A 25,740-nucleotide genomic window follows, 5' to 3' on the forward strand; every position below is an offset into this window, starting at 1 on the left:
TCTCGTGCATGTGGCTAGTTTAAAGGCAGATGGTTTTCAAACGTCTGTCTGGGTTATGCCAGTTGGACCGGGAGATGCCGGATCTCCTGTTCTGACAGCTATTTTTTTGCTGAGGATTTTTGGGTTTTCGGTTGTTGTTTTTAGTGATCAGCCTTAGAAATTTCACCCTGGAAACGGCAGCATCAGATGCCTCCAACTCTGGCCTTAGCTCCGGCAGAGGGGTGGATTTCAGTACAGCAGCACACAACATCACCAAAGAGACACACGAGTTCGCCCTCCAGACATCACTCAGTCAACTCGCCTTTCCCTAGCTCCCTCCCCCTTCTCGATTTCTTTTTCTTGGGGTGGCAGCACCACGCTAACCCCAAGCCAAAGCGATCATTTGCTGGCACCTTTTGCCAACCGCCCCTAAACAAAACAAGATGATTAACACAGCCCCCAAATTCAATTAGACATTCAATATGCTAATGCAAGGTCTGAAACCCACCCCAGCAGAACAATAAAAATGGTATCAACCCACGTTTTCTTTGTGCGGGTAAGGAGAGGGAGAGGGAGAGACAAAAAAATCATCTCTCCTTTTTCCTGAACTGCAGCAGGGGGGGAAATCATTTCTACAGGAAAAAGGGGTTGGTTTCATCCAAAGCAAACCTATTATCTTTACATATGTTGTGTTTAGAGAACAACAATTGGGTTTCTTTCATCTTTTTTCCCCTCCTTTCATGTCCAGGGAGCAACTGCAACGACTCTGCTGTAAGCAGCAGCCTGTGCGCTGTCAATTCCTGGCCATTTCACCTCAGGTCACTAAATGACTTGAAAAAAGAAAAACGAAGGGGGAAGAAACAAGGTGGGGGAATAATAATCTCCAGTCCCTGTGATCACCCTTGTTTCACCTCTTCTGCCTCGACAACCCACCTTTGTGAGGGATTCTATATGCCGGGGCCCTCATGCAAAGGCAATTGGTTATCTCAAGCCTGCTCTCAGAGCGCAGTTCACCCCAGCCCACCTTGGCATTTTGCGCCACTAGTTTTTGAACACACACCAGATGTAACCCTTACACGCTATTGTCTTCGGAACAGTATCCTGTAATAAACAAAACAAACGGCAACTGAGGGAAATAACTGAGAGAAAATCACCAATTCTTCAAGGCACTAAAGCCGTCTATTAGCTCTCCTTCACAAATTGTGTCTTTCAGAGAGCCACAGGCTAAATCAACATCCACTCTGAAAAAATATAGTTACATATTCTAAATCCTGAAGCATTATCTTCTGCATAACTTAAGCAATTTATTTCATTAGCTTTCCTGTCTCTTACCTTATTGTGACACACAGTTAAGGCCAAATGAAATGCATTTATCTGTGCTGATTAAATATTAAAGCATGATAGCTTAAGAGAAAGTGACATGTTTTAAAACAAAAGGATGGTATTATTCATCCTGAGAATAAGATTTAATATATTGAATTCACCCTATGCTGAAAAGCACTGGATGCACAATGCATACAGTTAGCGCTAAATCTTTGCAGATGGTGTCCAATGCACAGAGTTAGACAAGCTCTAATTATAAAAGGTAGACAACCACAGAGACCAGTTTAATTTAAAACAAAACATCTGTTACAATTATAATTATATTTAAATTAGTATAAATCATGGGCAGTCCACCAGGTTTAGAGGGGCTCATTCTGTTCTTCAAGTCACTTGTGCAAACACAAAATTCCAGTCATACATTAGCTGAGCAGTTCAGTGTTGTACTATATCACCAGGTATTACAAAAAAATAAAAAAATACACTACACATTTTGCAAAACTTCTTGAATTCTACTGAAAATTTTAGTGGAATTTCCAAAAGCACTCTGAAATGAAGGAAGTGCTCTAATTGAATTTAACAATAAGACACCCATTGACACGGCAGGAGCAGTCAGTCTAACATGGACACTTTTTACATTTAATTGTTCGTTTTTTCAGTGATACACTTCAATTGTAAATGTATGATTGCTAACTCACTCAGAGATGCTGGACATTTTGACTTGCTGCCATAAAACCAGTATTTGGTTTTAGGTATAAAGTAAATAAGGAGGGGAAACATAGAGTTAAAACTAATGTATTATATTTAGTGTATCTCAGTGCTACACTTTTTATGAAGTCCCCCATCTATGATCTGTCCCTCTTATAATGCAACTCTTCTGGGCCAACCAGGATCTCTCTCACATTTGGAAGTTTCATTCCTTTTCGTTGTGATTTTCTTTGACTCTGTGTCTAATGTTTAGGGTTAGCATATGAATATGCAAAAGGGCACCTATTATTCCCGTGAATCTTTCTTGTTATGCAGAAAGCTATAAAGGAGTGACAGGTACTATTAACACATGTTCTATTTATATCAAGGAAAATTACCAAATTGAAAATACATAGCAAATATAGATGTAGCTTCATGCCCATTATTGGCAATTTTGTACTGTTCCACTGAGCTACAGAAGATTTAATCAACCTGGCAGAATTCCCATGGTACAAGCAAAGGAATTCCCAAGAAGCATAGATTCACCGTTGCAGATCCTGTGTCATCCTGCAGCTGAGGCAGGGGAAAGAGCAGGGGAAGGAGGGAAGTAGGGGAAAAAGTCTAAGCAGGATGTCATTTGGGCCCATGGATCTATGGCTAATACGGCATAAGCACTAGAAAAACCTCAGCTCCAACATTTGCCTGTGAGCGTGTCCTTCTCAGAGTAGTCTTACAGTTAGAGGAATGCCGGAGTGTCCTTTCAAAACCTTTTCAGAGTTTAATGTAAACTTCTTAGTTCTAATCAAGGATTGGGAACATACTGTGCAATAAAAAAGATGGCCAAATGATGTACAGAAAAGCATGTTAAACATGTATGACATAGAAGAAATAATGCGATTTTTACTCTTTAATAATGTATTATGCAATATTGCATGATATGTAAGTGATGCTCACTACTGAAAACAACAATATGACTGTCTCAGATGTTGAAATGGAAATGTAGTTTATAGGATAGAAGCATTTTTGTAGAATAAAAAAAAAATCATTCACAGACACAACTGCCAATCTGACACACACTGATAATCAAGCCACATTTGATATGCTATCAACTATGTTTCCCTTATTTTGCAGTATTATTCTCGGTCTCATGACATAGTTTACCACTTACTATTGACATATTTTTTAAAATTAATAATATACATGTCTTACTAATTGCATTGTTTTGTCTACTTTAACATATTGAAAAATCAAAATCAGCTATGACATTGCTGTCAAAACCACTCAGTAAATGGACTTCACCTCATATTGTACACTGTCTACCTTGTTAGTTTATTTTGAAGAATTTTTTTCAAATGAAAGATTGTTTTTGGATGGAGATGCTGTGAGACAGAGAAGAAGGAAGTTAACAATACCGTTAACTGTTCTTTCCCCGTTGGCAAGAAGTGATCCAAGTAGTTACCTGGGTTTTGATCATCATGAATGAAGAATTAACACCTTGGCTATACATACATGATGGTAGCTTACTTTAGTAATTTCTTTGATGAATGTTATCTGCGCTTAAAGTAGGATGAGAAATCTTTTCGATCATTAAGTTACATTACTTAAATAACAGCAAGAAGCTGTTATTTAAGTATTTAATAACAGCTTTATAGAAAGCAAACTACATAGAAGTTAAGAAATTATGATATTGTTTCTCCTGAGATAATTTCAATAATCCCTACTTCTTGGGTATGTACATTATTATACTTTTTCTTTTTTTTCCCCCTGTTCAACTAGGTGCTGTTTTTCCTTTAGGACAGACTTTGGTATTCCAACTCTATTCTCAGTAAAGAATGACATATAATGATGAGAAGCACATGGAAAATGCAGACATAAGAAATTTTTTTAGCCTAGTAAAAGATAGGAAAGAAGCTCATGGCCCTTCTGAGTAGCAGATTACATACATCATTGTGCCTGTTCAGATGTGCTGGCTGGCACATTAGTGAGGATAAAGTCCTTCCAACACCTGCTTACTTCTTTGCACCTGGACCTAAAATCCCAGGGAAGCCATAGGGAAGGCTCAACTGCAGAAGTCTCCTTTCAGTTGTGCATCTCCATATGCCTGAGACATGACCTAACTCTTAGTATGCATAATTTCTACTGTGATCAATCTTATCCCTACCAGTAGTATATGGCAACATCTGGTTTATCTCCATGGTTTTTCCTAAAGTAAAAAAAAAAAAAAAAAGAATGAAAGAAAAAAAAAACACAAAGAAAAGGTGGATGGAAACACGCTTTGCTTAATAATGTCACACAGAAAACTGTAGTCTAACAAAGTATTGTTTACCCTGAAATTGTTAACGTGTCATTATGACTTAGGGCTTTTTTTCCCCTCACACAATTTAGAAAAACTAATGCATGAAATCATGGAAATGAAAAGAAATAGACTGGACAAAAATAACTGCCTTATGACTACATGTCTAAAATACCACAAATGTCCCAAAAAGGATGTCTGGATTTGTGCGGTATCAGAAGAAAAAGCTGGGTGATGAATATCTTGCAATTGGATCTCCAACCAGAATCCTGTAAGGAGTTCATTTTCCTAAAGAATAAGGCCGCTTTTCCAGTTCAGGCATTGAACTGTTTATTTTTCCTCAATGACATACTTGTGAATTTATTTTTTTGCCAAAGAAAGTAGAAATCCTTGAAAAAATATTTTTCTTGCTGATCTTTACATCAAAAATAAATTGTATTTGAATAATTTTTTTTGTAAAACAAATGTGCATCTGGGCTGGAAACCAAGTTTTATTCCAATGTGATTTAAACCAGGTGAGATATTAAACCCTGAAAAGTAGGTTTTATAACAGAGCCATTTAGTTATAAGCATACATTGTTACATTAACTTTCTAATAATGTACAACTCATAGAAAGGTCCAAGGCAAGATCAAAAATTACCTTGGTTATCAGTTTGACTACTATATACAAATGGTTCATCAAAAGGGGAGCTATGGAAGTGAGCATTAATGCTTGGGGGAATATTTTATTACTCTTTATAACTTTCCTGTTCGTACAGTTTAGGGCATGATCTAGTACACAGTGTGCATAAGGTGCGCTGTAATCAATAGTTGCCCTGTCATTAGCATACTGCAAGTGCATCAGAGTGTAAAAGGAAAAGAAATTCTAAAGGACTGATATGACAAAAACAGGATGAGACAAATACTAGGAATTTCCTGCCTCCTACTGCATAGTTCTTAATTACTGGTGCTCTGTACTACTGCTATAATGCAGACGTTTCATTATTAGAGTTACAGGATCCATTCATGGTTTTGAACAACATCAGACGCACTACAGTCACTCAGCTCTACTTCTGTATTTTAAAGAGTCTAATGCATGAATATTTGACCAAGAGCGTTCTCCCCCCTTTCCCAAGATTATAGAGAAAATCTCCAAAGAGGTTGAGTGTTGGTGCATCAAAAAAATGAGGGAAACCAATCACTTTCCATAGCTTCATCTCTGACCCTGTAGATGCTCTCAGAGAAAGTAGCATAGGATTAAGTACTGGGTGTTCCTGCTATGCATGCACTGCCAAAGGATCTGCTGAGGTATCTGCTGAGGATTTATGAGAACTACAACTTCTTTCCCCATGGACCTCCAGAATGAATGGAGCAGACAAGAGGCCACACCTCCCTTCCAGGATATCTTGTCCCAAGATAACGATTTCCTAGAAACTACAAGAAGCAACAGAGGGATATTTCTTATTTTCATAAAAACAATAACTGAAGCAAACTGGCCAGCTCTACTACAAATTCTACAGTGAATTGCTGTCTCCCTTCCTTCCTGATAAGCTCTCATTTATTATCAGTCTGTACTCTAATTTTGTCTTTCATTTCAATACAGCGTTGCTAAGTTGGTTTACTGTGAAAGGGAGATAAAACTGATAATGCTGAATGACCAAGACATCAGGGATCATGTTACATTTTGCGAGCACGCATTACTTAACTGTGGGTACATTTACAGATCAGGCTCCTCATTTAAGTTGCTGTGTGACATATTTGGTTTCTTAGGGCAAAGTCATATAGAGACTTGCTATGTTAAAATGTAGATTCTCAAAGTTTGCAGTAGTGAGTTTAGTAGCATTTTGGATATTTATAAAATTGCTCAGTTTCAATTAGGTTCATTTTATAGGATAACATTATCACACATTTAGTAGTAAAAAAGAGTTCAACAAATATTTTATTAGCTTTCACTCTTCACAAAATCAGTAAAGTCTTTCATATTTGTTTGTTCAGACTATAAATATTTAGGTAGATTTATGGTGATCTAAGGAAAAACTGTCAAGTAGTGTTTTCCCAATGATCAACTCATGAAATCTTCCACACTGTACTATTATTCACAGGGACTCTTCGCAAAAAGGATCCTTGTAAATTCTACATTTCCAGGGGCTGGAAAAGATTAGGGGCTCAGAAGTTTATCCTGGAAATTAAGAACGTCAAAGCCTGCATCAGGGTTGTAGCTATCGCTAATGTTTCTTCCAAATGACAAGATTAGCAATAAAGCGTAGGATCATCAGTTCAAGTTTCAAGGCCAGCTGTGACCATCAGGGAGAGGAATAAGTGTGAAAGGGAATTGATGAGGGGAAGAACAGAGGCTGGGTTTCCATCACTGTTACTGTTACAACATCCTATGCTATTTTAGATTGAATGGACAGATAAAACTAAAAACAGCACATGTCCAGTCTCCTCAGAGAGTGCTTTGAATTAGGCTCCGGAGATGCCAACCGTAATGCAGGAAGAAAGTTAAGCCACAAAATGAGAATGGCAGAAGCAAACATACTAAGTGATCAGGCACTGAAATGATGCTCATTGCTCTGGTGATGCAAAAGAGAGCTGAGCTCTCTTTTGGAGCTAGATGTGTACATGTTACCTCTCAAAATCTGAAGTTAGGTTCACCTCGAAGATGGGCAGCGGTACGTCCCCCCTTTATCCAACAGCTCAGTGGGTGTGAGATAGAAGAGGCGAGTTCAATTTCCTTCTCTGCAGAAGGGGTGTTAAATAGATATTTCACAGCAGATGACCTAACCCCAGACTACAGTGTATTCTGGCGTGAGAGTACCCTCAGCCCTTCTTGTTGAAGTAGGTGCTCAGTGAACAGAACTATGGATTGGGCCAGAGGGTGAAGCAAAGCACGGACTTGGTAGCCATACCGCAGGAAGACGGGGATTGGCACCTGCGTTCCGGTTCCTGCGCCACTCAGTATCACTGACCCAGCAGATGGAGCGTTCAAACGTCAGTGTTACAGGCTCTCTGAAGACCCTCAGGTTTCATACCTGGTCCTTCATATCTTAGCTGCATGACTAAGAACCCTCCTCGTTGTCAGCTGCTCCTCGCCTGTATCTTGTGATACCACCTGCTGCTCCCACACAATCCTACAGCGTATCCCACAACTCTGGTATTACCTGGGGGTTCTCTGAAGAATGTGCTGTGGAGCTATGGCAACTGGAGCTAAGTTGTCTCAGTGTCCAATTTTAAAGAAAGAAGTAAAGACTTTTTGCTGTCCGCTTACACTTTGAAAACAAACTTAACTCAAGCCAGACTGAGATAAAACAAATAAAAAATAGGACACAGTTACAAATGTTTATAAGACACAAAAAAGGAAATAAAATAAAACTGACGTTTGCTCTACTGACACAGGGACTATGTCAGCAGTATGTCTCCCCTTTTATCCAGCTGTTATTCTGCAAGATTTCCCAAACATTCAGTTTCTAAAGAGTTCTATTTTCTGTATAAGTTAGGCCTCAGGTTATGTCCTTTTCCTCGTGTAAGACACTTGCTTTTTATAACCAAACCTCTTTTGTAAGTCTTCCCCAGGAGTCTAAACAGATCTAATCTGTTTTTCCTTAAATGCATTGATTTCTTTCTTATTTGGGAGATAATATGACCATCCCTCTTAATTAAAATAAGTATTTTTTTTTCTTCCTTAGAGGTGTCTCTTTGTTAGAGCAGATGTTATCTTGTGTACCTGGCTGGCCAATTAACAACTGCTTCAATAAGAGTAATGCTTTCTCCCTATTCTCTCCTTGGTGAGTCAGAGTGCACCCTGACTGAACCTGCACCAAATCTTCCATTGGTTATCTAAGGCTGCACATTAAAAACACATTTGATACAAATACCTCAGTGGGACAAAGGCATATATAGCTTGCTGTTGGCTCTTGACCGAGATCAGACACATAGTAATTAGCCAGTCTGAGGTGACGAGGGGTTTGTAGTGACTGATGCTTAACATCTTCGGTCGGACATCTTTTCTTCAGTGAAAACCTTAACTACAGATTGCAAAAGTGAGTAGTCTTTCCCTTTCAGACCAACACTTAGTTATAATATGAAAGAGTAGGACTAATGGTGAACAGAGGGAATTAGAGAAGCTTCATTACTCTAAAATGCCCTACAGCCCAGAGATTTGGTCATTCCTCCTGAAAAGGTTCTGAATTTTGCAAGCACAGATGAGACCTCACCTTGGGTAAGTGTCTCCTGTCCTGGGTGACTTTTCTAACCATTCAACTATTGGACAAAAGAACTATAGTATCAGTCTTCATGCATGTACTGTTCATGTTTTATGTAGCAGCCAATTCACTGCTAAGTAAAGGCCAGAGTCAAGAATGACAGAGAGATGACTTGTTTATGAGCATATTAGAATGAAGACTTCATGGCCAAGCAGCTTACCATAAAACTCATAAGAGCCTCTGGATTTAAGATCCTCCAGAGTTGTACAGTGACTGGAAAGAAGGTCTGATGGAGCCATTGAGGAATGAGGTACCTATAGTGGCAGGTATCTGCCTACCTCATACAATGACTGAAACTTTATTAAAATGGGGCAATGTAACAAATCTGTGCAAGCAGTTGAGATGCAGTGACTTTGTCTATGCCTAGCTGACAGCAAATGTAATGCAATGTAGCTAAACACAAAGCTTTCTTACAGTGCTGTTTACGATCCAATTAAAAACCAAAACTAAACAACCCAGATATTGCTAAAGCTAATAGATGTAAGCTGTACATTGAAAACTATAATTCACAGAGCTAACTTCTATAACATTATAAAGTAACGCATCTTTTTGTCTTAATAATTTTCACTTCTTTAAGATGTGGGAAAATCATTGTGATTACAGAGTCAAATAAAGTCAAGTACAGATTTAATAAAAAGAGGCTCTTTTGTTTAAAGAAAAAGAAGATGTAGGAGACACCTCCCTAATGTATATTTTAGACTCTTCTAAGCTGGTCTTAGCCTTGATGTTCTTGCCTTTCAGTAAGGCTTCTTACCTTAGGACGTATTAATCTGTCTGCTCAGCTTCCAGACTCAAAATGGTTTGAATGTAGCCACTTGGAGTGCAGTTACGTGAGCTACTGCTCACCTGAATCTTCCTGAGTGGATGTATTTACTGGCCAACTGCCCAGTAAAGTAAATTACACCCAGCTGACATGCTTTTTAATACCACTCACACCTGTGTAATGGTAGAGTTGCCTAAAACAAAGTCAGCTGATAATGATAACCTCCAGAGATAACATCTAAACTGTTGTACCTTGGTTTTTGCTAGGAGTGCCTAGTACAGAGGCAGAAGAAAGAAGTGTGCATCACACTGCATCACAACACGTGAAAACGGATGCTTCTGTATTTCATCTGGAAAATGCTGGAGAAAGTATGAAGGTCTGCACTGTGCCATGTCTGGACAGTGAACTTTATGTACCAGGGATTGTGTTGACTCAATAGTACAAGGGCACGTGTTGCAGAGGAGGCCGCTGTGGTGCACAAGGTCCAGTGGATTCTGTGGACATGCTCTCCGTTTGATCTGCACATGTACGATATGTCTGATGCATTCGCAACACAACAGACAATTTGCATGTGTAACAACTGTACATCTGGAAGTCCCAGAAAAATTTACTGCACTGAGCAGTGGCAATACAGGATTTAAGTCCTCTTATTCCTCTGGTAAATCCATTTCAGCTAGTCACATATAAGCTAGATTGTGTGTTTAGACAAATATGACTGCTGGCATTAAAAACTATATAAATTGGTTAAGAGGTTGGCTAAGTGCTTTTATTTCACAGTCTAGAAAAAAAGGGATAGAGGAGGTGTTGGGGAGTGTGTGCCTTAACTAGATGCCAAAAAAAGCCTGTCTGAACAAATGAGAGAAGCTTACTAGCCTATCCACTTTCTTCCATCTCCTGAGAATATTTTTTGTTTGTGCGTGGCTTCCTTGGGGGAAACAGCACAAGAAGAATTCCCGATGCTCTGCAGGTATAGGGGTTGTAATAATGGGCTTGTCTTCTGTCGACTGGCAAAGCTGGTGTACTCTTCAGCCTCCATATGTGGTAGAAAAGAACTGAAAAAAGTGTCCCCGAATAAACAATGTTAATGCACTAATGGTCTACCCACATTATATAGCACCTTTCCTGAAGGTGAAAACCTTATATATGGCACCTTTCTTGAAGGTGAAAACCTTAAAACAGAGACAGACAGTATCATCCTGAATCTCAGCATGAGGCACAGGAAAATTAAGAGACATCCCTAGGACTCAAGGCCAAAATAAAAATGTGAAGGTAAACTACTTCTAGGCTCAAAATAAAATGCAACCAAATACAGTGCTATATTTATTTCCTTCTCTCTCTATATGGAGGTTCATACACTATTTTTGATGCTTACAACATTATATCACATAGAATACTGAAAGTATACATACCTAAATCATATCCAGTAACATTATTCAGTTAAGGTTGCCATTTTTGCGGAATGGAATCAACTCTCATTGGCATGAAGGGCATATCACAAGCTGTCTGTCTGTCTGCCTGTGATGTGTCACATAGATGTGGCATGCTTTAGTTGAAAACTCCAAATCTGAAATGCCTTTCCCTTCAGTCAGTGTTGCAAGTAGCAACTGCTACAGTGTCTTCTTACATTTTGAAGTAATTTGCATTCTGTTATGTTCTTACGCTACTTCATGTTTTAAAAGTGCAATAAATAAAGAATACAATTAATTTAGATTACACCACTCGATCTGAATTATATACAGACTACTTAGTACATGAAGCTTATTAGCTAGAATATATCTTCTAGAAATTACATAATGATGAGTGCAATTGCAATCATTGTCTGTGCATATATAGTATTCAGGGAATGTCATGAATCCACTTCATGTCGGTGCATGCTGTGTATTGATTGGACCTGTCAACTTCAATGGAGTATCCTCAGTATAACTCACATCGGAACCTGGCACTATATTTTGATCTCTCAGACAGCTAAATGATACCTAAAATTACATATAAGCAAACATCTTTCTATTGACTATGCATTGGAGAAAACTTATGTGTATATTTTAATCCAAAGATGCTAGAGCATGTCAGCGCATGATGTGTTCTTCAGTTATATTAGTTTTTGGCAGGGCTTTGGAAATAGCAAAACAGAAAATATGACTACGCCACTAAAAAAGTCTGCGGTATGCCCACATTTGGAATGCAGTATGCAGTTCTGATCTCTTCCTAACTCAAACAGATCTAGTGGAACTAGGAAAGCTATAGGGAAAGGGGACAAGGTGACAGAAGATATGGGACAGCTTCCCTAAGGTAAGTCCCTCCAGTCTGGGTAAGGGGTGGTCCAGGGAGGTCTGATAAAGGTCTGTAAGAGTGCCACAGTGAAAATGAACGAGAAATCATTGTTTGTTATTCCTTGTAATATAAGATCTAAGGGCATTACATGAAATTATTAGGCTGTATATTCAAAACAAACAATAGGAGGCATTTCTTCTCACAGGGTGTAGTTAAACTGTGGAAATCATTGCCACAGGAGGTTATAAATGACAGAAGATTGTGTGACCTGAAAGAGTGATTAGATAAATTCACAGACAAAAAAAATCCTTTAAGGCTACGGCACACAAAGATAAAAAATCTGACTGTACATCACAAACCTGTTGGAATTTGGAAGGCATACCAGGGGAATATCTGCTAAATAAGTACTTTGTTCTTAAGCACTCTTCTAGGCATTTGTTAACAGCCACTGTGGCAGGCAGGATGCTGGGGCTAGACTAATCTTTCTCCTGTTCAGCCCAGCTTATGCTTTAACTATTATTCCTGGCTTAAAGCTTTCGCTTTCAAATTAATCACATTTCCGTTTGCCGGTTGTTCCATATTGCACGCGTGTCGCCGAGGCGAGCAGCTCCGGCGCCGGCGGGATCCGCAGCGGAGCGCTCCAGCGCGGTGCACGGCAGGGTTTCCCCAACCGGGGCTGGGGGGGAACCTACGGGGGACCCGAAAATCCCGCCAGGAGCCCACCGCTCGCACCACGGCGGCCAACGAGACCTGGAGCAACATCGGCCAAGCCGCCCCCCACGTATAAAAGGCAGCCCTGGGGAGCAGCAGCGACCAGGACCTGGCGCGGCAGTCAGTTTGGGGACAGAAGGGCATGTGGGAAGGGTGCCGGAGCCCTGCCAGATCGACCAGGGAGCAATGGTACCCAGCCGGCAGAAAGCCACGGCATCTCTAAGCTCGGCACCCAACGCAACTGGTGCAGCTTGCCAGAGCGAGCGTCGGTGGGAAGACGCTGCCGGCCGGGTGCGGGGCATCGGCAGCGAGCGGAGCTGTGGGAGGTGTGCCCGGGGAGAGGAGATCCTCTGCTTAGTGACAGAGCTCCGGGAGGAGCGGCGTGGGTTGAGGAGTATCGGGGAGTCGAGAGATAGACCACTGGAATCACACCCTGCCGGCAGACTGGACGCGTGATACGGAGGATTCCCTGTCCTCTCTCCACCTGGCTGAACGCGGCGACTTAAGGGATGGGGCCGATGGCCACCAGCTCCTGCCCGGCGCAGCGGGCACGTCTCCTCTGTGACTGGAACCGAACAATAACGAGGACGATGGTTCATCCAGCTTGGAGGTGTCACCGAGGTCAAGCCGGTCTACGCCCTGCGTCAGAACCGCTTCCAAAAAGAAAAAAAGATGGGTCATTGTCATAGGAGACTCCCTTCTGGAGGGAACAGAAGACCCAACATGCAGACCCGACCCACTGCTTAGGGAATTCTGCTGCCTCCCCGGGGCCTGGGTTAAAGACGTGAAGAGAAAGCTTCCTACCCTGGTACGGCCCTCAGATCATCATCCGTTGTTGATTTTTCAGGGAGGCAGAGATGAAGTTGCAACAAGAAGTCAAGAGAGACTTCAGGGCCTTGGGACAACTGTTTAAGGGGTCAGGAGCACAAGTAATGTTCTCCTCTGTCCTTCTAGTTGTGGGGAATGATGAGGGAAGAAACAGGAAGAGCCAGCAGATCAATATCTGGCTCCGAGCCTGGTGTCACCGGCAGAATTTTGGGTTTTTTGATCACAGGTCATGAGTTAGCAGGGCTCATTGAAAGAGCTTTAAACTAGATTTGAAGGGGGAAAGGGATAAAATCAGGCTCACTAGAGATAAGCCTGGGGCCAGCACGCCAATGTTTGAGGGACGGTGTGCTAGCAAGGTCCTCCAGTCTGCCGTCTCAGTGGAGGTAAGGAATGGAGACCCATGCGGCAGCAAAGACGCAAAGGTTATTGATGTGTTAGAAACCCTGGGGGTGCCTGAGAATGGTCACATAGCAATTAGGGCTTCTCCCCACAAAAAGGTGGTGGAATCAATAGCCCAACTGAAGTGCTTCTACACAAGTGCACACAGCACGGGCAACAAACTGAAAGAGCTGGAAGCCATTGTGCAGCGGGAAAACTATGATATAGTTGCCATCACAGAAACATGGTGGGATGACTCACATAACTGGAGTGCTGCAATGGATGGCTATAAATTCTTCGGAAGGAACAGGCAAGGAAGGAGAGGCGGTGGGGTAGCCCTGAGTGTTAGGGAGTGTTTTGACTGTCTAGAGCTTGATGATGGTGATGAAAGTGTCAAGTGTTTATGGATAAGAATCAGGGGAAGGACCAACAAGGCAGTTATCATGGTGGGAGTCTGTTATAGACCCCCCCAACCAGGATGAAGAGGCAGACAACATATTCTATAAGCAGCTAGAAGAAGTCTCATGATTGCTAGCCCTTGTTCTCATGGGGGACTTCAACTTAGCAGATGTCTGCTGGAAATACAACACAGCAGACAGGAAACAGCCCAGGAGGCTCCTGGAGTGTGTGGAAGAGAACTTGCTGACACAGCTGGTGAGCGAGCCAACTAGGGAAGGAGCCCCGCTGGAGCTGTTGTTCGTGAACAGAGAAGGACTTGGGTGAGGTGATGGTTGGAGGCTGTCTTGGGCACAGCGATCATGAAATGATAGTTTTCAGTTCTCGGAGAAGTAAGGAGGGGGGTCAGCAGAACTGCCACCGTGGACTTCTGGAGGGCAGATTTTGGCCTGTTTAGGAGCCTGGTTGACAGAGTCCCTTTGGAGGCAGTCCTGAAGGGCAGAGGAATCCAGGAAGGTTGGAAATTCTTCAAGAAGGAAATCTGAAAGGCGCAGGAATAGGCTGTCCCCATGTGCTGAAAGATGAGCCGGCGGGGAAGAAGACCAGCCTGGCTGAACAGAGAGCTTTGGCTGGAATTCAGTGAAAAAAAGGAGAGTTTATAACCTTTGGAAGAAGGGGCTGGCAACCCATGAGGACTACAAGGATGTCGTGAGGTTATGCAGGGAGAAAACTAGAAGGGCCAAAGCCCAACTAGAAATTAATCTGGCTACTGCCATACAAGACAATAAAACATGTTTCTATAAATACATTATCAACAAAAGGAGGGCTAAGGAGAATCTCAGTCCTTTATTGGATGTGGGGCGAAACATAGTGACAAACAATGAGGAAAAGGCTGAGGTACTTAATGCCTTCCTTGCCTCAGTCTTTAATAGTAAGACCAGTTGTTCTCAGGGTGCCCAGCGTCCTGAGCTGGAAGACAGGGACAGGGAGCAGAATGAAGCCCCATAACCCAAGGGGAAATGTTTAGCCATCTGCTACACCACTTAGATCCACACAATGGGGCCAGATGGGATCCACCCAAGGGTACTGAGATTGCTGGTGGAAGCGCTCACCAAGCCACCTTCAATCATTTACCAGCATTCCTGGCTAACTGGGGAGGTCCCAGTTGACTGGAAGTTAGCAAATATGAGACCCATCTACAAGAAAGGCTGGAAGGAGCATCCAGGGAACTAAAGGCCTGTCAGTCTGACCTCGGTGCCAGGGAAAGTTGTGGAGCAGATCATCTTGAATGCCATCACACGGCATGTACAGGACAACCAGCGGATCAGGCCCAGCCAGCATGGGTTTATGAAAGGCAGGTCCTGCTTGACCAACCTGATCCCCTTCTGTGACAAGGTGACCCGCTTAGTGGATGACGGAAAGGCTGTGGACATTGTTTACCTGGACTTCAGTAAGGCCTTTGACACTGTTTCCCACAGCATTCCCCTGGAGAAACTGGCTGCTCATGGCTTGGATGGGTGTACTCTTATGGGCTGGGTAAAAAACTGGCTGGATGGCTGGGCTCAAAGAGTTGTGGTGAATGGAGTTAAATCCAGTTGGTGGCCGGTCACAAGTGGTGTTCCCAGGGCTCAGCACTGGGGCCAGTTCTGTTTAATATCTTTATCCATGATCTGGATGAGGGGATCGAGTGCACCCTCAGGAAGTTTACAAACAACCACGTTGGGTGGGAGTGTTGATCTGCTTGAGGATAGGCAAGAGGGATCTGGACAGGCTGGATTAATGGACCGAGGCCACTTGTATGAGGTTCAAGAAGGCTCAGTGCAGGGTCCTGCACTTCGCTCGCAACGACTCTGTGCAACACTACAGGCTTGGGGAAGAGTGGCTGGAAAGCTGCCCAATGGGAAAGGACCTGGGGATCCTGGTCAACAGCCGGCTGAGTATGAGCCAGCAGTGTGCCCAGGTCACCAAGAAGGCCAACGGCATCCTGGCCTGTATCAGAAATAGTGTGGCCAGCAAGATGTGAAGTGATCTTCCCCCTGTACTGAGCACTGGTGAGGCCGCACCTCGAGTCCTGTGTTCAGTTTTGGGCCCCTCGCTACAGGAAAGACCTTGAGGTGCTGGAGCATGTCAAGAGAAGGGCAATGAAGCTGGTGAAGGGTCTAGAGCACAAGTCTTGTGGGGAACAGCTGAGGGAAATGGGATTGTTCAGCCTGGAGAAAAGGAGGCTGAGGGGAGACCTTATTGCGCTCTGCAACTGCCTGAAAGGGGCTTGTAGCGAGGTGGGGGTCTTCTTCTCCCAAGTAACAAGCGATAGGATGAGAGCAAATGGCCTCAGGTTGTGCCAGGGGAGGTTTAGATTGGATATTAGGAAGAATTTCTTCACCAAAAGGGTTGTCAGGCATTGGAACAGGCTGCCCAGGGAAGTGGTTGAGTCACCATCCCTGGAGGCCTGGAGGTATTTAAAAGACGTGTAGATGTGGCACTTAGGGACATGGTTTAGTGGTGGATATGGCAGTCTTAGGTTAATGGTTGGACTTGATGATCTTAAAGGTCCTTTCCAACATAAATGATTCTATGGGTCTATGCATATTAAACCCAAAACAGTGCTGAGACAGCAGTATCTTAGCTGAGCCTCAATATAATGTTGAGGTACTATGACATCCTAAATTTACAAATTGAATTTCTTGGCCTCACATAAGTGGACATTGAACAGAATTAAATCTTTATTGCTTTGCATTAACGTTTTATCTCATATGAGAGAGAATTTCTTATTTCCTTAATTTTATAGTGTAGAATGGGTTTTTACAAGTGTATTCACATCCTGAAATATTTCATAGTATTCTATCAAGAGAGATAGAATATGTATGTGTGTATATATCTCTCTCTCTATAGTAGACATAGATAATAGGTGTTGCAATGGTGATACTTGTTATTGTATCTCATCTGATTTTGATACATTTCATAAGGTCTGCTTTTAGATTTACCCTAATGATGGCTTCACACTTTTTATTCTGTTCATGATCTTAACTGTTAAGCACTTACAAAAATATTTGCTTCTTTTCTTCACAGTGTTGCCTTTCTCTATATAAAATTACACCTCCTGACACTTAGAATGGTCAGGTTTTAATCCCAAGCCAGTAACAGCTATTCTGTATTTAAAAATGTCACTGCTTTTAAGTCCAATACCTCTTAGTCCTGCAGGGCTAGAGGCAATAACTTGTAAAGGGAAAAATTCTCAACTTTCCAATCGGACACACAGACCTTGCTTCTAACCCTGCAGGGCTGTCAGCTATCAAACTTTGAAGTCATGACATTTTAAAGAAAATGTATGGAGGAGTTATTTTATAGGAACAGAAAACCATTTTTAGCTTACTTCAGAAAGTTTTTATTGCTCTTTTTTGCCCTATGCTTTCAATGAGTAAGATATGTAGTTTTACAGGTGGATGCGTATGAAAATAGTACTAGCAAATGTATTGAAGAGTCTAACTTATTCTAAAGGTTATAGCATATAAATTCACGGAAAGATATTAGCACTTGTGGAAAAACGGAGGAATTAAACACTCAAGGTCAGAAATATAGAAACAATGGCCTCAGCTGCAATTTTTCTTGTGGTTCTGTTTTAATGTCTTTTGTCTTTTTATCTTTCAGGCCATCTCACATTAAAATTAATTAAAATGATTGCAGCATTAGTTGAAATAAGCCATCCTTAATTTTCAATGATATATTAATTAATACCAGTATGTAGTACAATGTAAACCAGAATTTCTTACAGATTGCTATAAAAGAGTTATAACAATACTAGTACCAGTACTTTAATTCTTGATGAGATGTTAAAAAAAATTCTGCTTTGGAAAAATATTAGTTCACTTGCTTTAAAACTGTAAATATTTTACTGCTCCCCAGTTCTAAGTTTCACAATTTTCCAATTTTGAACTCAAACAGAAAAAAAAAATCAAAATTAATAGATTTTAAACAGAAGTAATTCCACTTCTACCAAACTAATTTCCTTCAAAGTTTGGTTTGTTTTTAACTTTGGCAATTTTAACTCTAGAATAACTTTCTCTCTGAGACAGAAATATTTTAAAATTCAGATTTTTAGTGTAGGAAATGGAATCCAGAAATGCCATAATCCATTGCTTCTTTAAGAGCATGGTTCAGCATAATATTTAAACATGTCTATAACTTCATATGTCAGTGATTTCAGCAGACTTACTCATATACTCAAAGGTAGTCACATGCTCAATTTTCTTGTGAAATCACAGCCATTTCCATCTCAGAATCATAAAATATCAATGAATTAAGCTTCAAAAGAGGCCTTTAAAGTAAGGAAGGATCACTGTTCACATATTCCAGATGGTGAAATTCTCTGCTGTTGTACTAGATAATCAGAGCCGATCCTTCTGTCCTTTAAATCATAGCAATCTTGAAAAAATGTAAAGACTATGCATATTACATTGCAACAGGCTATAGAAGATCTTTCTTCTTGAATTAATTACTCATTCAAATAATTGATGATTATAGTATCAGTATAATCTGTATTAATAATATAAATTATTATTCATGAATAAACTCATACTACACCAAATAAAAAACTGTAAGCAAATTTATGTTAATTTAGTGTCTTTTTGCAACAATTAGCAGAATTAGGAATCAATTCCAGCTCAAATGCAAATAATAATCATAATCACAGAAGCATACTTCTCTATCAAAACATGTTTTAAAGGTCCCTCTGTACACGTAATGTAATTCCTTTCCCTTATCAGCCCCTCCGCTCCAATTTCTAAAAGGAAAATGATAATACATCTTGTCATTTCCATGATCTAGAACTATTTGGCTTGATGTTTCTCAAATACTACAGTTCCTAAGAGAAGTCACTTGAAGCCCAGAGTAGCTATACAAGGTCATGAGTACGACTTGTGCTGAATATCAAGGAAAAGATTCCCCTTTATTTATTTGTTGACAACATCAATAGGCAATTAAATATTTGCTAGTAGTTGCAAAAAAAGTTTCTTTGTTAAGCAAAGTTCATGCTAACATTGTCCCACTTAATTGTCAGTCATTACTGTTCAATGTCATTGGGAAAGGTACGTGTATTGGGAGAGATCCCAGTACGAGTCCTGGCAGAAGTCAGCAGATTGCGAAAGAGATCATGCTGCAGTCCTTTCTACCTGGATACCGTACTTCTTCCATGAGTGAAACCATGTGAAACTCATGAAACGTTTCACTGCCCGCATGAAACTGTTCAACTGGAGAGAGTTCCATGGAAGTAGCTACTGGAAAAATGAACACTTACTTACATCTGAGAGAAAATATTATTGATGCAGCTGCCTTTGTGCTACCCACAGTGTAAAAGTGAGACGTGTGGCATGAAGGGCAGAATGTATTGACAGGGCATTGCTGGGGATACAAGGATGGGGATGCAGCTCAAGGACCATGGCAGGACACTGGAGCAGCCAGGAGGAAAAGAAACACCGCAGTACTTGAGCTGGGTGTCGGGAAAAAGTGAAGCTTATTGCATAATGCCTCTGTGTATAGTCTGTCCAACAAATTCTTTTATGTCTGTACAAGGCAGATGGCACTTTAATTAAAGGTTCTGTAAATTTCCCCAAAACATCTTTGTGATTTCTGTGTTGAGCATGTCTATGTACCTCCCCCTGCAAATTAACAGGTTTTCAAATATTTTACCCTTATTTAACAACGATGCATGGGAGCTTCTGCTCCACGAATGAAGGCGAATCCAGCACCACCTGCACGCCATAAATATATGCTTTGGTCAAGCCCATAGCAACTGTGGTATATACAAAGTGTGATGGCAAAACTGAGGAATGGGATAAGAACATGAGGGAAAAATGCCTTGGACATGAAGAATAAGTATTTAGGGGTTTATGATAAATAGGATTCATACCAATTTTTGATTGTAATTGCATTACAAGCTCATGCTGCAGAAAGACATATTGATTCATCTACTACATTAGGAAATATTTTTAAAAGAGCTGTGGATGCCCCTGATTTTAGAATTTTCAGTAGTGAATGCACCATCTCAGCATATTTGATTTTTTTCCCCTTAAGACAGTTTAAAAAAGCATCAGGTCCACTGGGGGGAAAAAAAAAAGTATTCACACACAGAGAAAAATATGCAAACAGTTCCCTCTCCACAAGGTAAAATAATTTCTTAAATGAGTTATAGAGATATGTGCCTTTTTTGTCTGGAGCCAATATATTTTTTGGTAGACTTCTTCCAGCAGAAAAACAAATATTAAAGAGGATTTTTTTAAAGTTAATTAGAAAAAAAATAACAAAACTATGTGAACAGGAATTTATCTCAAATTATGGAAAACAGGTGTGTTCGTAAGCACAACATTTTCCTCAAAACGCTTAATTTCTGATTTAAACATAAATGGATGTAGACTTTTAATCAACTTTGTAAAAAATACTTTAGAGATAAATGTAAGGACTCAAAAACCAGCTGCAACATTAGACTTCATCGGTGCTTCAAAAAATAGTCTGCCATTAAACCTTGTGTTTTCCTCTTGAAATTAAATTGTTTACACAGTATTTTTGTTCCTTAAACTGACAAAGGAAACCGTGATATACCAGACAGGCACTGTTCATACAAGTGAGATTCTGAGCACTCACACAGTTGTGTATGCAATGTTATACATGTAGATTGTCCTATCTTTACATATGTAAGCCATTGAAGGATCTGGTTCTAACATTACCATGTATATAAAACCGTGGTTTGACAGCTGAAATGCAGACGACAATAGCAACCTGGTTGGAGGTTGCTACTCCTGTGCAGAGCATCATAGAATTTATACAAAAATTTATCTGAGTATTTGCTAATGTAGACAGCACACACGTCTGCTTCTTTATCTGCACTCGTGTTTACAGATTTCCTGTGAAATTGCTGCCAGAAGCTACAGAGGTCACATTAAATTTTTGTGAAGGTGTTTCTGGGTATGTTGCCTCTGTGTCCACGAGGCAACATATCAAACACTGTCGTAAATGCACGTACCGTAAGCACCGCTTTCCATGACAAGTCAGTCATCACATTAGTGAGGGGAAGAGGCCTCCAGCTATCTTGTGACTCCTACATTTTTCCTTTTACCAGTTTTGGGTCCTTTTGTGAACGTGCAGCATGCTTTATATGCTAGAGGAGTAGAATAATTGTTTTAACTGTTCCTTTTTTCTTTTTGGGTAAATGAAAGGAGGTTGTTGCGTAGAAGAAGAGACAGTATATAAAATTACCAAAGCTTTCTTTTGGAAAAGCAAATTCCTCACTACCTCCCAAGGGAATTACACGAAAAGCTCATGCAAACAGAATGTGTATATTTTTATGACTCTGGCTATGAAGTTACAGCCACATACGGCATTTCATTTTGTATTCACTATCAACCACAATTACTCTTCTTTCCAGCTAATCTTTCATCTCTGCAGCTCCTCTTTGGAATCTCATTAGATTAATAGGTCACTAAAACATTGTTTGATCATATTTCTCAACCACCTTCGTCAGTTTATGAGTCAACCCTGCAACAAATGAAAGCAAGATCATTGTTGCACTCACTTCCTCTAACATATTTTAAATATTTAATGCTAAGAAAAGATCTATTCCTTCCCACCTTCTCTTCTGTGTCACAAGGTAGTAGATATTTTAATTCAAGACTAATATGAAAAATAGCAAACTACACAGACTGCAAACTCATCTGACTGACAGATGTGCAAAATCATACATCCAACAGATAGGACGGTTGGAGGATATGCAACAGAAATTAACTCTTGAAGGACAACCAAGGGCAGCCTGAATGGGGTTACTGGGATCTTATGATGCCAAAGCAGACCTAGCTAAATACCTGGCATTTGGTTATATATTATTGAGACTCTGTGATGTCATGTTGAGACTTAGTATCTTCTATTCTGCCTAGTGTCCTAAGAAATATGAGACATTAAATATTCCCCTTCCTGTGCAAGTAAAATGAAAAAATAAATATATCTGTGTCTCGAGAGTATTTTGATAGTTTAATCCTCCCACTCTACTGAAAGCAGGCATCAGGGCAATGTCCAATTTAACACACCATGTTTGATGAAAAAGCAAAGCAATTGGAGAAAGTACAGAAGAGAGTAACAAAGAGGATCAAAGATCCAGAAAGAGTGACTGATGGGAAAGGCTGTAAGAACCGGCATATTTAATCAAGGGAAAAGAAAACCTGAGAGGAAACATGACAAGTTTCCTCACATATAGGAGGCTGCTAGGAAGAGAAAGTACTGTCCTGTTCTCTTCCACCAGAGACAGGAAAAAAGTGCTGAGCTTAGACCGAAGCAGGGGCTACCAGGGAAAACTTCCCAACAGCAGAGACAGTGAAGCCTTGATCATTCTGCCTCGGGGAGCCGTGGAATCTCCATCATCTCAAGTTTTTAAGAGCAGGTTACAGAGCAGTCTGCTGGGAATGGGCGAGAGGCCAGGGTAAGTGATGTCCTGAGTGACCTCCTTCACTACGTGCTACGAGCTAGTGATTTCTTCTAAAGGGAGCAGCGTTTGCCGAACACTCCAGAAAATGCTGAAGTGCATTCCACCACCCGTGACTGTAATCGGACTGTGCTGCATCTTGTACATTTGAGCACAAAATTGGGAACCAGACAAGGTAAATGCTTGGCAGTTTATCAGCATGGCTTAGAGAGCTGTAGAACTTTTTTTTTTTTTTTAAATTGTGGTATGCTTGTTTCAGGATTTGTACAGATGTGACCTATTAGATTTCAGAACTGCGCAGAACTGTTATGCAATTGCAAATGTAAGATCCAAAGCCAGCTGAAGTAAGCAGAAGAGGTTCAGCTGGCTTTGATGGTTTTGGAGCAGGTCTGCAGTGTGTGTGTGTGCGAGGTCGTACGTGTGTCTGTGTGTGTGCTGGGGAGAGGGGGAAGGAGACATTTGTACAGCTACTTATCCTGACTTTGAAATGTTGGCTTTGTGTAACTGACTCAGGGGTGTATTCAAAGTGCCTAATTTAGGAGTTGAAACTACTGTGGCATTTAGGCTTAAAACAGAAAAAGCGAAACTGCCTAATCTCTGGGGTGGACAGGCTCCCCATATGCCAGCGAAGAGACTTAATCTCTATGCTTATATGGAACACTTATTATAATCTGAATACATACTTTACAATCAAATCGAACATGTTTTTAAGCATTTGGCTTATCTTAAGCGCCTGAATAGTGCTTCAACAGGAACATAATATAGAACATAAACCAGAGTATCATGACTCACAAGAAAGGGAAGTAAAGTTAAAACATTTAAAAGGTCATATTTCATTTTTAGATGATGCAGAAACTATTTTATATGTTCATAACAGTCAATTGGAAGCAGTGGAATTTTCTTAGTAATTTGTGAAGCTAATTAGTTGACACACTGAGAAATCCAAGCTATAAAGCATACCATAGTCAAATCAATGATAATAAGAAATAGTTTTGATGATTTTTTCAGTGTTTTATTGTTCCATACAGGGACACAATAATATTGCAGAAAATTGATTTTCAGTGGAAAAGTTCCCCTGTTAAGAATTGTATCCATCATATTGGAAACCAATGAGATTTTTACAAAGAACTAATAAATAGTCCAAGCAATATTAGCAAAGTTCTTTCCCCCACAGTGTTAAACTTGGGCTGTTAAACTGAATCGTGAAGTGGGTCAGTAATCCAACCCCTGAGTTTCCTACACCATGGCCTCCTGCGAGGCACAATGTTCTCTGTGCAGTTATTTAGAGTTGACAAGCCATATCACCTCCCAGGAGGTGGATAAGACCCTATATTGTACATTTTATAATTCTGCAGAAAACATTATGGCTTTTTTATCATCATTGATCTGTGCATGCAACTTATGTTGAGTTAAATAGAAACTTTGTGGACCAAAGAAAGTAGGTACTAATATTGTAATATATTATGTATAAACCATTAAAAAACAAAGGCAAAGTGACTGGCAATTAGAATGGACACCTTTTATAAAAGTTGTATTTTCTTATCGAGTGTCAAGGCCCTGATTTCGCCAACAGGCTCTGATTATCCTGACGAGTCTATAACCGTCTTTCTCCATAACCCTCCTCTGTGACCTCTTTTCCCACCCCTTCCCAGAGGCTTGCCTTCCTGTGCTCGGGGTCACTTCTGATCTGCCAGAACAGTGTCACTTTTTATCCGCCTGCTGCGAAAACCCCTGTGCCGTAAGAAAAGATGTGAAAAGCCGAGACCTCCACGCACGCACGCTTCACCCGTTGGCTCAGGGGTTGCATTTAAGCTCAGGCCCCTGCCCTCGGTCCACGTCTGCGCTATGCCGTAGTTACGTTGTGCTTGGCCTTGCACCACGCCAGTCCTGACCTCGTCTCGCTGACTTGACTTCCCAGCCTGATCTCAGACCTGCCACATCGCTACGGGTTGTCCGGCGATCAGTGGGCTGCGGCTGACCCTGGCCCCGTTCTGCTTTTTGTGGTTGCACACTGTGGGACTGCACCTTCCATCTGGGGGCTCGCCGTCAGCCTCAGCTCCCAGCTCACCTGCCCTGGTGGGGCAGCCCACTCCTGCTGCTCCCTGATGTCAAGGTGCCAGATCATAATTCAAGTGCGTACGGAGAGGGGACAAGTCTAAGATAAGGGCCCTGAATGAAAGTTCTTTCTAACTTCTGTCTCAATCCGCGGAGGGCAATCAAAAGTTTCAGCACCTTTCTGAAGAGGCTGTGAACCTTATTAACCAGCTTTGGGAAAAACGGTATTATCTAGTACAGTGAGTGGCTGTACTGTGAATTAGTACAATATGTTGAACAGGGAAGGACCTTGAGATGTCTTTTCCTATGGTATTGCAAGAATGGCTTACAAATGTCCATTAACTAATTACATTAATTACAGCTTCTCTCCTATCTCACAGGAAACATTCAAGTTCTGTTTGACTTTTTCGTACTTTCTTTGAAATCTTGGCCAGGCAGCAGGACAAGGTGCCGTCACCCTAGGCTGATGAAAGAGCCTAGGGTTGCAAAAGGGTTGAAAGAGCCTACAGATTTGCATACTAGCAGCACAATGATCATTTCCCAAAGCATCTTATTCTGTAAGCTGACCCCAGAGTAATATAAAAGTTTGTATTTGTACTACTACAGTTTCCTTTTCTTCATCTATGAAGAATCTTCTCTGTTACTTATGTTTTACACTTTTGTCCTGACCACTGGTTTAAGGCAGGTCCACAAACACAGGGCTCCATCACGATCCTACCTGTAAGCAATCCCACTGATAGCTTCAGCAGTCGTAGAAAAGAACTGCTTTCCTCATGGAGGTGAGATGAGCATCAGAAAATTTCCCTTTTCTCCTTACTAAAACATGGTGGGATGCACTGTCGATACTAGGCATCTCTGGTTGAGCCCCCTGAGAGTGCTTGGAGAGCGCTTGGCACCCTCAGCTTGCTGTGGCAGATCTAAAGCTTTTTGGCTGGGGTGGATCCTGGTCGATCCAGGACTACTGTGTAGGCACACCGTATGTATTTTGTGGTCCTGGCACACCTGCTGCTGTGCTTAGCACAGGAGGGAAACTAGACACAGAAAGTCATTAAGTTTTGGGGTGTGGGAGGCTCCTGCTGTGCCCCTGAGAACTTGCACTGGCATTAGCATGAAAAATAATGTTTTAAAACATATATGTGTATTATGAGGGGGAAGGAAATTTCTCAGGTTTGTGCTGTGTGAGGGGACTGAGCTGCCCGTATCTCATCTGCCAGGATGGCGAGCCTTGCAGCACCAAGCTGCAAGCAAGGCCCCAGACATTAAGTATTACACTGAAATGAGCCACAGACAGAACACAAGAATTATGGAACCACTAAGTAAAGTAGATGATGATCGTCTGTAGAAACCCCTTTC

General features: G+C 41.2%; 1 protein-coding gene across 2 annotated transcripts in view; it reads right to left on the reverse strand.

The window, feature by feature from the left end:
• Nucleotides 1–25,740, reverse strand: part of BAI3 (brain-specific angiogenesis inhibitor 3) — a 459,839-nt gene that overhangs the window by 100,864 nt on the left and 333,235 nt on the right. The window lies entirely within an intron of this gene.

Source organism: Haliaeetus leucocephalus, unplaced genomic scaffold (assembly GCF_000737465.1).
Source record: "Haliaeetus leucocephalus isolate CR32 unplaced genomic scaffold, Haliaeetus_leucocephalus-4.0 Scaffold195, whole genome shotgun sequence".
In the NCBI taxonomy this organism is placed as follows: Eukaryota; Metazoa; Chordata; class Aves; order Accipitriformes; family Accipitridae; genus Haliaeetus; species Haliaeetus leucocephalus.